The sequence below is a fragment of the Rhineura floridana genome, chromosome 1, assembly GCF_030035675.1.
Source record: "Rhineura floridana isolate rRhiFlo1 chromosome 1, rRhiFlo1.hap2, whole genome shotgun sequence".
In the NCBI taxonomy this organism is placed as follows: Eukaryota; Metazoa; Chordata; class Lepidosauria; order Squamata; family Rhineuridae; genus Rhineura; species Rhineura floridana.
Genome location: NC_084480.1, coordinates 157681839 through 157696897, shown reverse-complemented (window position 1 = coordinate 157696897; position 15059 = coordinate 157681839). Strand labels below are relative to the sequence as shown.

General features: G+C 43.5%; 1 protein-coding gene across 5 annotated transcripts in view; it reads left to right on the top strand.

Moving 5' to 3' along the window:
- The window catches only part of TRPC4 (transient receptor potential cation channel subfamily C member 4), a 270872-nt gene that overhangs the window by 49685 nt on the left and 206128 nt on the right, over positions 1-15059 (top strand). Inside the window, exon 1 of one of the 5 annotated variants that reach the window (XM_061639265.1) lies at positions 8769-8859. The exons of the other annotated variants lie outside the window; for them this stretch is intronic. The gene's annotated coding sequence lies outside the window, so the exon portion shown is untranslated. Of the gene's footprint in view, positions 1-8768; positions 8860-15059 lie in introns of those variants that run through there. 5 annotated transcript variants of the gene reach the window in all.

Below are 15059 nucleotides of genomic sequence, written 5' to 3'. Positions count from 1 at the left end.
AGAGAAATGTTTTTGTTTGAATTGTATGCTCCATGCAATTGTGGTTGCTGCTTAATGTATCATGCTTAATGACATCACTTGGGCCCGCCCCTGTGACATCACTAGGGCCTGCCCCATGACATCACTAGGGCCTGCCCCTGAAATCTCAAGGTTTGGGATGCTTCTAAGCTGGCAACCCTATTCATCAGTGTGGCCTCCATCTTGGAATCACTCCCCCAAAAGTACAGGTCTAGAGCTCAGTTTCAGCTTTTCTAAATAAAGCACTTTTGCCTTTTGGCAAAAATGGCAGCCACATGAACATATCTTACACTCTTCCCCTTTTAGTTTATACTACCAACATATAATCTATGTATAAGTAATAAGAGTACAGACAGAAATGGAAAAGAAAAAAAAGTAAATATATATTACTCAACACTGGATATATTGGTCTCAACCCCCACAATTCCTTGTGTTTATAAATTCAGCCTCTTCCTGGGCTTGGCAATTCTTTTTGAATGGTGTAGTGAAGCTGTGGGTGTTGCTGATCCACTACTGTTGCTGGATGTTCTATTTCTGCAGTTGTCTCAGTAGGAGGCACCTCTAAAACAGACAGTATCTTATCAAATGGTTATATCAAATGAATAGTGTAATGGTTCCACATTGTTTTGCTTTTCCACCTCAGCTTGTGGGTCCTCTACAGGAAACTTATTCTCCATGGTATAAATGTACTTGATTTTGGTGGTGCCTAATATGCTTTCCATCTGGTAATTCCACCACCCACAAGATGGGCTCTGCCTGAGGTATGAGACAACCTGGCAGCCAATAAGGTCCAGTCCCAAAATTGAGGGCATAATCTAGCTTGCCCACTGCTAGTGTCCTTGATGCTGTTTTTAAATCATAGTAGAATTGTTGTACTTCCTGCTTCTCACACACCTTAGTAGCCTCATCAGAGCGTAGAGTGTCCAGATGTGTATACAATTCCCTACCCATTAGCAGTTCTGCTAGTGATTTTCCCATGGTGGAATGTGGTGTGACACTAAACTGGAAAACAGAAAATAGCTAACTTAGTGTCTAAGCTGCCTCATGTCATTTTTTAGTCCATCTTTCAAGGTCTGTACAGTTCTTGCTGCTAGGTCATTGGACGGTGGGTGATGTGGTGCAATTCCTACATGCTTGATGTGGTTTTTCACCAAAACTTCATGGAAAATCACACCTGTAAATTGAGGCCTATTATCACTTACCACTAACTCTGCCAATCCAAAAGCAGAAAAAGACAGATGGAGTTTATCAACACTTGCTTCAGCAGTAGTGGATGAAATCAGGTGAACTTCAAACCATTTGGAATATGCACCTGTTTTTATTAAAGAACTTTCCCCCATAAATGGACCAGCATGACAGATGTGAAGTCACGCCAAGGGTTGTTGTGGCTAATCCCATGGGTATATGGGTGTTTTTGGAGAACCATGGTGGATAGACTGACAAGTTCCACAGTGTTGCACCACAATCTCAATCTGCTGGTCTATTCCAGGCCTCCACATATAACTACATGCTAATTCCTTCATCCATACAATGCCAGGATGTGCTTGGTGAAACAACTTTAGCATAGTAGATGAACTGTTGAAGAATTCTTCTCCATTGCGATCCTTTGCTGGGGGTCCTTAAAAATATTTGAGGACACAGGCTTGAAGCAAAAAGGTAGGCATTTATTCTTTACAAGCATATGCATATGCACATGCAGGGTCAGCTCCCCAGAAACATCCAGGAGAGACTGCACTGAGGCACTGTGTGCAAGCTCTTTTATAGAGTACAGTTACAAGCATGTGACAATGCTTCCACCAATCTCATGAGTTCCTGCCCACCCAACATCACAGTTCCTCCTCTCTACAATCGTTCCAAACCAATCAGAAAGCATTAGGCAATCCTGCTCCTGATTCCAAAATTCTGGCCATCCATTAATGTTACCATTGTCCTACTGTCTCTTTAGATTAATGAATTTTGGGACTAGTTGGAACAGTTACTATTGTGAATATGCTTTCAAGCATACTTGGTACATCCATTGTTGCATTGTTTCTGATGGGTCAGGCTGACTCAGGTACACCTGGAGATATTTTGGACAAGTTCCCTGAGTTAAGTTTGCCTCAACTCAGGGTGTTTGGGAATGCATGAGCACCCCCAGTTCTATTCCTTTGCCATAGGGGTTCTTATGTCCTTATACTTTGTCAGAAATCCCATTCCCTTACTTATGAAATAAATAGCTCAAGAGAGGGGATTATTTAAAAACTTGAGCTTCATTTTGAAGCCACACAGACTAAGGAACAGACTGGGTGACTCTGGCTAACTAGTATCTTTCAGCCTCAGGGATATAGAGGAGGCAGGCCACCCCCTCTTTCTTAATGAAAACACCACCTTTTTCTTAATGAAAACACTTATAAAGTTGTAAAATCATTATAAAATCTCACTATTTCTCTTCATTAAACCCTTTGATTATGCTGTAAAGCTTTTTTGTCTGTAGATGGCATTATTGCTATATTCAAGAATCAAATATTTGCAATTCCTACTTATTACATCAATCACAGCTTCTCTCACAATTTAAACACTCCTTGATTCCAAACAATAGAGCAATCAATTATCTGTCAGTCAAGCATCGTCCGAGTCTTGGCACCGGCCGAATTTGCAAGGAAACAGGAGATCGCTGTGACCTGTTGCTTTCCCGTCCAGAGTCGGACCCAAGAGGCTGAGACGTTGGTGCAAGTAAATCTTGTTTTATTAGAGTAATGGATACATCAAAAGCAGTGCACTTCATAGAGTTCCTACAATAACTCACTATAATTCCCTAACAACACTTTAGACCTGCTCTGCAACATAACAGAGAGTTGACGCAACACCCCCCCTCCCAACTCAGCAGACTTATATAGGGGAAGTTTTGGAGCGCAATCTCTTACTCCTTCGTACCCCCGCCCTTGGACCAGTACACTTTTCCCGCCGTCGAGAGCGAGGTGAAGGGGGGATGAACTTCCAAGGGCTCGTCTGACAAAACAGGGTCCTTATCAACAGACAGAGAAGTAGAAGGCGGGGAAACCTCAGACATCTCTAAGTTACGGGTGGACAAAGGGGGAGTTACTGCTCTTTCACAGCTTGGGAAAGGAGGAGTTACTGCTCTTTCGGAATCCTCCCCTAATGGCTCCGAGAGGGCGTTTGGAGGCTGAGCACTATCCTGAAAGGGGGAGGGTTCACCTGTGGGAATTGGCGGAGCATCTAACACACTCCCTTCCTCCAAGGCTGGAAAAGACACAACAGCTGGACCTTCTGCGCCTTCTGGCCGTGGAGGCACCTGCAATTCATGCTTTCCCCCTCCCTGCTTGTTGAGAGAGAGTGGAGGCTCGACAGTTGCCATTGCAACAGGTTTTGCTTACAGCTCTGAATTAAATGCTAAGATTCAGGGTTCTCTGTCAGCCTGACTCTCAGGGGCCTAATAGGCCTGAAGTTCAGTGCTTAACTCCTTTATGATTATAAAAAATGTGCCTTCTTAATATCTATGATTATATATGTGTGGATATATAAAATTCCGCATTACAACTCCCTGGTGGTACAACTATCTGAGACCCCAACAATAAACATTCACTCCCTATGATGATAGTCGGGCTGTAAATCTGTGCTTCCCCACTTAATCCATTCATTTCTGACCGTTTTTTGTACTCTAGATAACAGAAGATCTTTGCCCATCTTCCGTTTAAGCTTTGCTCCATCTATCAGGGATGTGGACATCAATTGACTATGAAGAATGGTTTCAGAAGGCTGAGGTACTGACTTTGGGCAATCTGGTAGTGGAAGTCTGCTCAGGGTGTCAGTATTACCTAGGGCTTGACCTGGTTTATATTCAAAATTATAGTCATACTCAGACAACGTCAAGGTCCATTTCTGGATTCTAGCAGATGCCATTGGGGGCAGTGGTTTGTTCTCTGCAGCAGGTCCTGAAGGGGTTTATGGTCTTGTTGGTATGACAAAACATCTGCCATATAGATACGAATGAAATTTCTTTACTGCAAAAACCACTGCATTCTAGTTCTACATTTTACGTTCTAGTTGTGAATAGTTATTTTCTTCTGGAGCCAGTGATCTTGTTGCATCACTAATAGACTTCTCTGATCCATCAGGCATTCAAACACTGCTCCTACTCCATGTGGAATTATTTACCTCTATTATCATTAATAAGGAGTGTGGGTGACTGCACCAGGTTCTTTGCTGCTGCTAAAGCTCTTGCCTGTTCCTTGCAATCATCCCTTTTTGTAAAAATGTATGTAACGGTGCCAGTACTGTTGCCAAATTGAGTAAGAATTTGCCATAATAGTTTAGTAATCCCAAACATGACTTCAGTTCTGAGTGAGTACAATAGTGGTGGATTGAACAGGCAGGCATCTAAGAGGCAGACAGGTTAGATTATCCCAACAGTGGATATTAACCTTACAAAAAACTGCTCCACCAACTTGCCGTTCAAGCTGGAGCAGTAAGGGGCCATTACGTCGCCTGCCATAGAAAAGACCCTCTCACTTGGGACACTTGTTGGTAGGCAAGAAAGTCTTTCCTGGGCAACAAAGGACAGGTCGGGCCAGACCTGGCTGTGATCTGACTAGTAAGCCAGGGGATCAGTACCACTCTATTCTGCAGGCTCCGCAAGGTAATGTAACACCACTGGATCATATTACATGGCTGGATCACCTGACACATCTTGAGACTCCCTTTAAAGATGTGTCCCGGAAGCACTCCCCCCCCCCTTTTGTAATGCTGGGTCCCTCGCCCTGTTCCTCTTCCATCAGTCCCTGTCTCTTTACCCATGCCTGCATCACTTCACACACCAGGAAATGGTGCCATTTCCTCCTGTTCTGGTCCATTCAAAGCCCATCTTTCACCCTTGGGGTGCACATGATGACCAACTTGTACAGCTTCTTCTGAAAAAAATAGTTTCAACCACCCTCAACGTATTCAATACCTCTCTGATTTTTTGCCAGTATTGGGATTCCTGTCATTTAGAAACTTGAGGATACATTTCTGAAGATGCCTGATGACAGGGATCACCTGGTTAAGGAGAGCAGTGCTGGCATTCATGGTCTCAGTAGCCTGCAGGAAGGGTTTAAGGACCGCCATGAGCTGGCCAATGATTTCCTACTGCTGTCTGCCTATTGGGGTTGTGCATCCCAATTTCCCCCTCAATAGAAATTTCATGGACATCATGCTTTTGCTCCACTATACATTAAAGCATAAAGTAGGTGGAGTTCCAGCAAATGTTCATGTCCTGCATCAGCTGCTGCTGTGGGAGTCCCAAATATGTCTGTTTCTCCTGGAGATGCCTATATGCCTTCACGCTGTGGTGGAAATAGCCTGTGACTCTTTGGCAACTTTCCAGAACTTCACAGATGGTGGCAGTGGTTGGCAAGGAACTACTCTTGGTGCTCAAACCAAGGGCATCTTTAATGATCAAATGTAATTTGTGGGCAATGCAGCGGATGCCTACAAATCCACAATCACACATTTGTTGTTGTTATGTGCCTCCAAGTTGACTACGACTTATGGTGACCCTATGAATCAGTGACCTCCAAGAGCATTTGTCATGAGCCACACTGTTCAGATCTTGTAAGTTCAGGTCTGTGGCTTCCTTTATGGAATCAATCCATCTCTTGTTTGGCCTTCCTCCTTTTCTACTCCCTTCTGTTTTTCCCAGCATTATTATCTTTTCTAATGAACATTGTTTTCACCATATTGTTCCTCCGTCTGTCACCATGTGACCACGTGTTATCTGTTGGCCATCCAGCCACTCTGCTACCAACTGCTTCATTGCTATCATGATTTCTGCCACCATGTGGGACTGGTCCAGCCTAAAGGAGGACCCACCGATACCCTGCCTTCCTAGTCCCTGAAGTGCTAACCTCTCCTGTCTGAGGGGTTGCCCAACAGTACCAGTCAGAGACAAGGATGTGTTCCACCCTGACTCATCCAAATATTCAAGGGGAAGTGCACATATTCTCCTTGATTTTGTCCCTATGTGCCTGATTCAGAGAAGGCACCACCTTCCTGCTTAAGGTGGTGTGAGATGGCAGAGTATAATATGAGATCACGAGAACCGTCAGCCTCTTGAAGCCTGCAGTCTCCACAATGCTGAATGACTAGTCATCCAGTGCCGCCATCTCACTGATGGTTTTGGTGATCTGGTCCAGCACTGGAAACTGCCACCCTCGGCCCCATACTTTTCCCAACCCACATCCTCCATTGTGACCTGTCTCAGCCTCTTGGGGGTGGGAGACATCAAGCTAGTACCAGGGGTCTCAGTCTCCAACTGCAACACATCCCCCCCTTGCTGCCAGTGGGTAAGGACCTGGCAGCTTGCACATCTTCACCCCACAGGATGGTCTGGTGCTTCCTCTTCAGATGGATGAGGAGGCTACTCATGATATAATAGGCAGCATCTTTCCTTCTGCTCATGGTACGTTTACAGTGCTGGTAGATGGCAGTGATTGGATACACTCCCACCTCAAAGTGGTCCCACATGATACTGTGATGCTGCTTCAGGGTTGGGGATGAATGATCAGACTTGTTGCTGTCTTCAGTCTGAGAAGACAGAAGCACAGGAGTACTGGGGAGAGAAGAAGTAGTGGTCATTGGATACAGACAGCACTGATTGAGGGTGTGCCTGCTGACTGGGGAAGACTAGATCCTCCTCAATGAACTGGATTACATGAGACACCTCCTCCTCACTAGGGATATCAAGTTCAATAGCAAGCTTCAATTGGCTGGATTCGCTCCTGGCTCCTGCTGAATGGGGTACCCTTGGTTGTCTCCTGCTGCCAGCACCTTTTACGTCCTCTAAAAATAATTTCCTTGCAGGAGCATGCTTGATCCTACTACCCCTACCATCATCAATTGTGCCTGTGCTAGTGCTGCCATCTATGGCTCTAGCCCCATGCATATCACTCATTTTTTTAATTGTATGTGCTGCTGAATAGCTGCTGAAGAATAAACTGAATACTAAACTGTGAGATAAAGATTATCTTTGTGAAACCACAGAAAAGTCCACACCATGGTGGCCTGCAGTAGTGCTAATATTTTCTTCTTAGCAGAGACAGAAAATTATTAACATTAACAATAATATTCAGGCTGCTTGGAAAGTACATGAGAAAAAGATCACAGCAACTGTGGGTGCTGTTGGCTAATATATTTCTTATCAATAATTTAAAGAAAATAAATATTGCAAAATGACTGGTAGTCCAAACTCTGAGATTATCAAGATTGTTTTAAACAAAACTCCTTAGCAGAATGCTTTGAAAAATAAAATATTTAAAAATAGTCTGAAAATGGCTAGTAAAAAAAACACCTCATTCAAGAGATAAGTGTGAAACAATTCAAACAAATTACAACTGGTATTGCATGGCTGGCTCCGAAAACATGAAAGAATTAGGCTGCAAAAACAAAACAGATTCAGAACAGTGTAGGGGAGGATGGAATTGATGGAAAATAAAATGTAATGTTGGGAACTGTAACAAAAATTCATGTCACTCGCACACACAGAGTTAAACACAATTATAATAGGTGGGGAAAAGATAAAGCAGGTAGGCTTAAGAGACAAGATTTATTGCTACAGGGATTCTACTAAAGCATTGTGTTCTGCTTGGAGGGAGAACTAACAGCAGTTGTGCCAAGCAGAGGAAATAAGAATTAGTCCTTCAAGCCACATGAAGCATGACTGGAGAACTCTCACCCCTTTCCCAATCATTTCTCTGTGTGGATTTGCATTTTCCTTACATGGTGCAAGCAATCCCACTCAAGAGCACAATGGAAGGCAAGCCCCTCTCTCTACCAGGGCTTTCTGTACTGATTTGCAGGAAGAGCTGTCAAAAGCAGTGTCACTCCCCCCCCCCGGTGTTCATGTCTCAGCATGTTTGTGTGTGTGTGTGATGTAATGCTGCCCGACAGCTAGCAAAACAATCAGAGACATCAACATGTGAGCGGCACTTTTTAAAAAGTCTGAAAAAGCTTTGTTTTTTAATGAATATCCAGAAATGCTTTATCTGCCCTGTACAAGGTAGCAAGTGACTGAGCCCAATGGGTACCATCAAAAATAAGTCCCAGAGACCCCCAATTCAGTTCGTTAATTGGGCTTCATCTGAATTTAGTTCGCTAATTGGGCTTCATCTGAAGCATAGCCTGTCAGCTTTTCACTGAGACAGCAGTGTCAGTGGGGGTGCAGGCAGGGCTGGAGATTCCTTGGTAATTGCCAGGCCGTAAGTCCTCAGCCGGCAGCTTGGCTATAAATCTGCCAGGCTAGCAAGGGGGAAGCAAGATAAGGGCAGAGGCCGTTCAAAGCTTACGTGCCAAGCCAGAAATCTAGAAGAGACGTCAGTGAAGGTCCGGGTCTAGTTTGCCGAGAGATCAGTCCAAGTCAAGTTTCAGGGGATAGGAAGACACACAGTGGTCACGCTTGACGCTGTAGTCAGCAACAAGCTGAACCCAAGGTTTGACTTTTAAGGAGCAGGTTTGTCAGCAGGTGTGAGCCATCAGTGTTTTGGCCTTAAGTGGACAGGCCTGCCCCTCTTCTGCCTGACCTTCTGTTGTATACGTTCTGCAGGTGAGGGGGGAGTCTCCTGTTCACTGTCTGCGTCTGGCTGAAGGGCTTCAGCTGTGTCTGGGGTGCTCTGCAGCTGAGGGGGAGAAGGAGCTGGGTTCTCAGGAGTTTGCTCCGTTTCTCCTTCTGGGTCTGCTGCTTCTGGGTCTGCTGCTGTTACTCCCGAGTCATCCTCGTCTGATGAGTCCTCTGACGGGGCCATGACACTGGTTGGGAAAGGCTGAGATAGACCTTTGGTCTCATCCAGCAAGAATCTTCTTATCTTCTAGGTATGGTGTGAATACAATAGGCTAGGTAATCCTCATAGCAATGTGTACTTATTCAGTTAAATTGTTATGCAGTTCAATGTTTTCCAGCTCTTTATTATTATTGTTAGTAGATGCAGTTGCAGGAGCACTATGCTGTTATACCATATTCTAGCTGATATCTTGTTTTTATTGACTGTCTGAATGTGCATGATTACTTCTGTTGCTATTTTATCATCTAGTCACTATTGGGCGTTTGTATCTGGCTGAGCTTTTAATAAGTGCCCAGGAAGAAGGTCAGATACATAAAAGCTTTCCCCCTGCACAGTACTTCCTTCAGCCAAGATTGTCAGAGTCACTCTGTGGCTTTTGAATACTAGGTGGATATGAAACAAAGTTATCATCTAGGACTTGACTCTGAATGAGGGGACTGATGTGGTCTTTTATTACCAAGACCTGGGGGATGGAGGGGATGTGCAGGGCCAAGGTAATATTTCTCAGCTCTCTGCCTGGCACCAATGTAGACTTGAGGGACAGAGAAGGGGGGTTGTTGTGGCCTGTAGAGGTTCCATCTCCCACTCCAGGGCGCCTCTCTGAACCAGACTGGATTTTAGTGTTTGTACTGGTCTTGAGCAGTCAGTCCAGCTACCTCTCTGGCTGAGCGGGCAGAGGTTGTTTTGAGGACTCTCAAGCTTGTCATTCAAGTGGACCTCAACATCTGTGCTGAGACTATCTTGACAAGGACAGCTCTGCAACTCATAGACGCCATGACAATCATGAAGCTGTGAACTTTACTGTTATATTGTGCTGAACTCCCTCTGTAGAGTAACTGAGCATCAAGCATGGGGTGATGAAAACCAAACAGATGTTTATTAATACAGTAGATAAATATACATAATAGGTCCTTAATTCCTACACTCTTTCTCTCCAGTCCCTCACTATCTCTAACACTAAGCCCTATTCTATATATCCCCCTCAAATCCTACCACTTATAAAAACTGCCTATCTTCTTATAAGTTTATTCCCTATCTGTCAAACTGCTCAAATATGAGCAGCCATCCCACATTCTCTCAGCCAATCAAATTCAACATTCACCAACATTCCATCTCATTCACTACTTGCCATAAAGAGTAATAACGAACATATATACACAGGTATCATCAAAGTATGCATCAGTTAAGTTGATTTTTGTGAATGTTTTTCTTCCAGCCAGGTTAGCGTATAGTTCTTCAGTTCTAGAAACTGAGTATGTGTCCAGCTGTGCTATACTGTTCACAGCGACTTTAGTCTGTAATATCCTTACAGTATCATCTAGCTTCAGTATAAGGACAATCAGAACAGTCCACTCAGGTTCAATAATACCTTTAGTCTGTAGTCAATCTGAATCTTGCTCCATTTTGTGACTCACAGCATATGGTACTTTTGAGGGCTTAAGTGGCTTAGCATCTGGAACTCCCTCCCATGTGATCTTCGACATGCCCCTTCCCTAGATGTATTCCGCAAGGCCCTAAAGACGTGGCTATTCCAACAAGCCTTCGAGGTCCTTGGGATGGGTAAATCGTCATGAGTCTGTCATCTATCGTATGTTGTTAATATAATTGCTTTTATATGTATTGATGACTGTCCAGTATTTCTATCTATTGTTATTAATGTGATTGCATCTGATATTATTGTATTTTATCTTTTTTAATGTACGTCGCCTAGAGCGGCTAATTGCCAGATAGGCGACAAACAAATTAAATATTATTATTATTATTATTATTAGCATCTGGCTCCACAAAAATATTATTGATTACCCCATTTAGAGTACCCAGACCCTCTCTGAATAGCTCTTGGTGTTTTGAAAGGATTGGTTCTGCCCCAGGTGAGCTAATATTGTTAATCTGTGCCCAGTTGAGCTTCAGCTGTCTTATCCAATCCTGGCCCATTAGACAAGATCCTCTTCCATTTATCACAACTAAGGGCAAATGAAAGGTCTTTTCTGTATATTTCACTTCTACACTGGTAATATTTCTCACTGGGACATCTTGACCAGCATATGTATGTATTACCATTTTCAGTGGCCCCTTAATTTTGGCCAGAAAACAGTTACAAGTGACTTCACTGATTATGGATTTGGAAGCCCCTGCATCCACTTCCATAGTTATGTTCTTCTCGTTAATGGTAACATCCACTTGCAGTGGTTATAGTTTTTTTTTCTGACAATGTTATACATAGTGTACACTTCATCTCTGCTCTCAGCATGCACCCCTGCACTTGCCATCTGGTGTATCTGCTTCTTGCAGCCTTTATTCTCTTTTTTCCTGTACCTTTTTTGTATGGCACATTTTAGCTAATGGCCTTAGAATCATAGAACCATAGAGTTGGAAGGGGCCTTGTAGGCCATCGAGTCCAACCCCCTGCTCACAGCAGGAAATCCACAGCTAGAGCATCTCCCGCAGATAGCTGTCCAGCCTCTGCTTGAAGACATCCAGCGAAGGGGATCCCACCACCTCCCTAGGCAGTCGGTTCCATTGCCAAACTGCCCTTACTGTCAAGAAGTTCCTTCTAATGTCCAATCTGAATCTACGCTCCTGCAACTTAAAACCATTAGAACTAGTCCTACCCTCTGGGGCAGCAGAGAACAAATCTGTACCCTCCTCTATGTGACAGCCCTTCAGGTACTTAAAGAGTGCAATCATGTCACCCCTCAGCCTTCTCTTCACCAAACTGAACATGCCAAGTTCCTTCAACCTTTCCTCATAAGACTTGTTCTCCATACCGGCTATCATCCTCGTTGCCCTCTTCTGAACCCGCTCCAACTTGTCTATATCTTTCTTAAAATGAGGAGCCCAGAACTGAACGCAGTATTCCAGATGAGGCCTGACTAATGCAGAATATAGTGGGACTATTACTTCCCTCGACCTGGAAACTATAGCTCTGTTTATGCAGCCCAAAACTGCGTTTGCCTTTTTTGCCGCAGCATTACACTCCTGGGTCATGTTCAACTTGTGATCCACTACAATTCCAAGGTCCTTCTCACATGCACTACTGCTAAGCCGGGTATTTCCCATCCTGTACCTGTGCATTTTGTTTTTGTGGCCTAAATGCAGAATCTTGCATTTGTCTTTATTGAATTTCATTTTATTAATTTCAGCCCAATTTCCTAGTCTATCCAGGTCCCTTTGGATTTTATTCCTGTCTTCCGTTGTGTTAGCTATCCCTCCCAGTTTCGTATCATCTGCGAACTTCATAAGGCTTCCCTCCACTCCATCATCTAAGTCATTGATAAAAATGTTGAAGAGTATCGGCCCCAGGTCAGAACCCTGTGGCACTCCACTCGAAACCTCCTTCCAGTCCGAAGCAGAGCCACCGACGACCACTCTTTGAGTACGGTTTTCCAACCAGTTGTGAATCCACCTGCCAGTATTTCCATCTAGTCCGCATCTGACCAGTTTGCTAATCAAAAGGTCATGGGGGACTTTGTCAAACGCTTTGCTGAAATCTAAATAGTTGACATCTACAGCATTTCCACCATCTACTAAGCTAGTGACCCGATCAAAAAAAGAGATGAGATTAGTTTGACAGGATTTTTTCTTGACAAACCCATGCTGGCTCCTACTAATCACAGCATTGTCATCTAGATAGTTGCCAATGGACTCTTTTATTATCCGTTCTAATATCTTTCCCGGTATTGAAGTCAGACTGACCGGCCTGTAATTCTCCGGATCTTCTTTTTTACCCTTTTTAAAGAGCGGGACGACGTTTGCCCATCTCCAATTGTCCGGCACCTCTCCCGTTCTCCAGGATTTCTCAAAGATGATGGCAAGAGGTTCTGAGAGTACATCAGCAAGTTCCTTCAATACTCTGGGATGCAGTTCATCAGGCCCTTGAGATTTGAACTCATTTAGGTTAACTAGGTATTTCCTGACTATCTCCTTATCAATCTCGAACTGCAATCCCGACCCCTTACTGAGATTGCTACCGATGCAAGGTTGCACACTGTTCCCTTTTTGGGAGAAAACGGAGGCAAAATAGGTGTTGAGCAGTTCTGCCTTTTCCTTGTTATCTGTCAACATTATGCCATCCTCATTGAGCAGCAGTCCCACCATTTCCTTGGTCTTTCTCTTGCTTCGAACATATCTGAAAAACCCCTTTTTGTTGTTCCTCGCTTCCCTCGCCAGCCTCAGCTCATTCTGGGTTTTAGCTTTCCTTACGCTATTCCTGCAAGCCCGAGCCGCTTGTCGGTACTCTTCCTTGGTGATGCGTCCTTCCTTCCATTCTTTATACATGCTCTTTTTTACTTTTACCTCCTCCACCAGTCTTCCGTGTAGCCACATTGGCTTTTTCTGATGTCTTCCATTTTTCTTCCTCTTCGGAATTGTTTGCGATTGCGCTTTTTGTAATACGTTCTTCATGAACTCCCACGCTTCTTGGGCTCCTTTTTTCTTTAGTCTATCTAGCCACGGGATCCTACCCATCATTTCCCTGAGCTTGCTAAAATCGGCTTTCCTGAAATCCAAGGTCCATGTTTGACTATATTCTTCTTTGGCTTTCCCCAGAATCGCGAATTCCAGCATTATGTGGTCACTTTCCCCCAAGGTACCGACCGCTTTAATTCCCGTGACCAATTCGTCCGTGTTAGTTAAGATGAGGTCCAGGATTGCCGATCCCCTTGTTCCTTCTTCTACTTTTTGAAAGAGGAAATTATTGTTTCAAACAAAACCACTGCACCTGTGTAGGGATGGGCAAGAATTTTGCTAAAATTGAACTTGGCTCCGATTGGCATATTCACTATCTTTGGAGACCAATTTTGTGTGCTATGAGCTTTCTCAGCTTTTTTTTAAATATAGTATTGAGAATGATACTGTTAACATGTTGACTTTGATATAAAATGCTGAAATCTGTATTCCCTTTAATTTCTCTCAGTGAAGTGTTGATGGTAGCCATTAGCTTTCATTGTTTATTCTTAACCTGTCATCCTTGTTTCTTTTTTTTAACTCACAAGCAGGGAGAGAGCAAAGGAAGGAGCAAGTGGGCAACAGGCATTCAACCTACTTCTGAGTAGGCATGGCTAGGATTTCATTGTGAACCCTCTAAAGTAAAGAAGTCTGCCAGTCTGGAATCTGCTGTGATCCTATGTAGTAATAGTGATAGTAGCAGTAATAATAATATTTATATCCCACATTTCTAAGTGCTTAGGATTGCAGCAGTAACAATACAGAATATTTACTCTGAGGAAAATCCCTCTGTGCTCATTGGGACTTACTCCAGGATAAATGGGTGTCGGAGTGCAGCCTTAAAGATGCTTAGTTTTGGGGGTCCAGATTGTGCTGCTGGTCCTCCCCCTTAAAAAAAATGTGTTCTCCCAACATCAAGCAAACACACTTTGTGGGTGTCAGTTTGTAGGCAGCTGAACAATTTTATGTTACCTTGTTGTCATTATTGTTAAGTAACTTGTGTTGAAGATGCTGGGATGATGATGATTAGTTTCTGAATGCTTGTTACTTAAGCAAAAGGCACAGGAGGAGGAGCAGTGGCTGTTTCCTTATCTTCAGTAGAACAAAACACTCCTCAGGATTAATGTTAGCTCAAGAGGATTTTATTTGTGACCTTGATGGATGAATGGGGATTTGAACTCTGTTTTACCAAACCTCCCAGACTGAGAATCAAACTAATGCAAATGCTGACGTTTACTGTTAAAGTCTACAACTTTAACAGTCAGGGAAGGGTTGTGTTATGCAGTGGTAAGGCAAACAGTCACATCCATCACTTTTAATATTCATACAGATTATGGATTTTAATCCCATAAAATTCAAATTGTCAGACAAATAATATAAATAACAGAAGCTTCTCATACATTGCCTTACAATTGCTGGGTCTGTCCTGTAGCTTCAGGTGCCTTGTTCAAGAAGATCAAGAATTCACTACAGCAGGAAAGAAGCAGGAAAAATAACTTTAAATGTGCAAATGAACAAACAAATGTCTTTAAGACACACTCTGGTCAGTGAAACACTCCAGTCAATGAAATGGCCAGCTGAGGTTATCAGTATTGGTATTGATACTAGGAGGAAGGGCAGGATTTAAATTTAATAAATAAATAAAATATTGCTCTGCCTATACCTCAGACAGGCTAAAACCAGTCCAGCCAGTGGATGGCTGCAAGTGTCTGGGCATAGCTGGTGTGTTGAGAGACCCCCTGTAAATCTAAAGCAATCTTGATGCTTTGTGCAATTTCCAGTGAT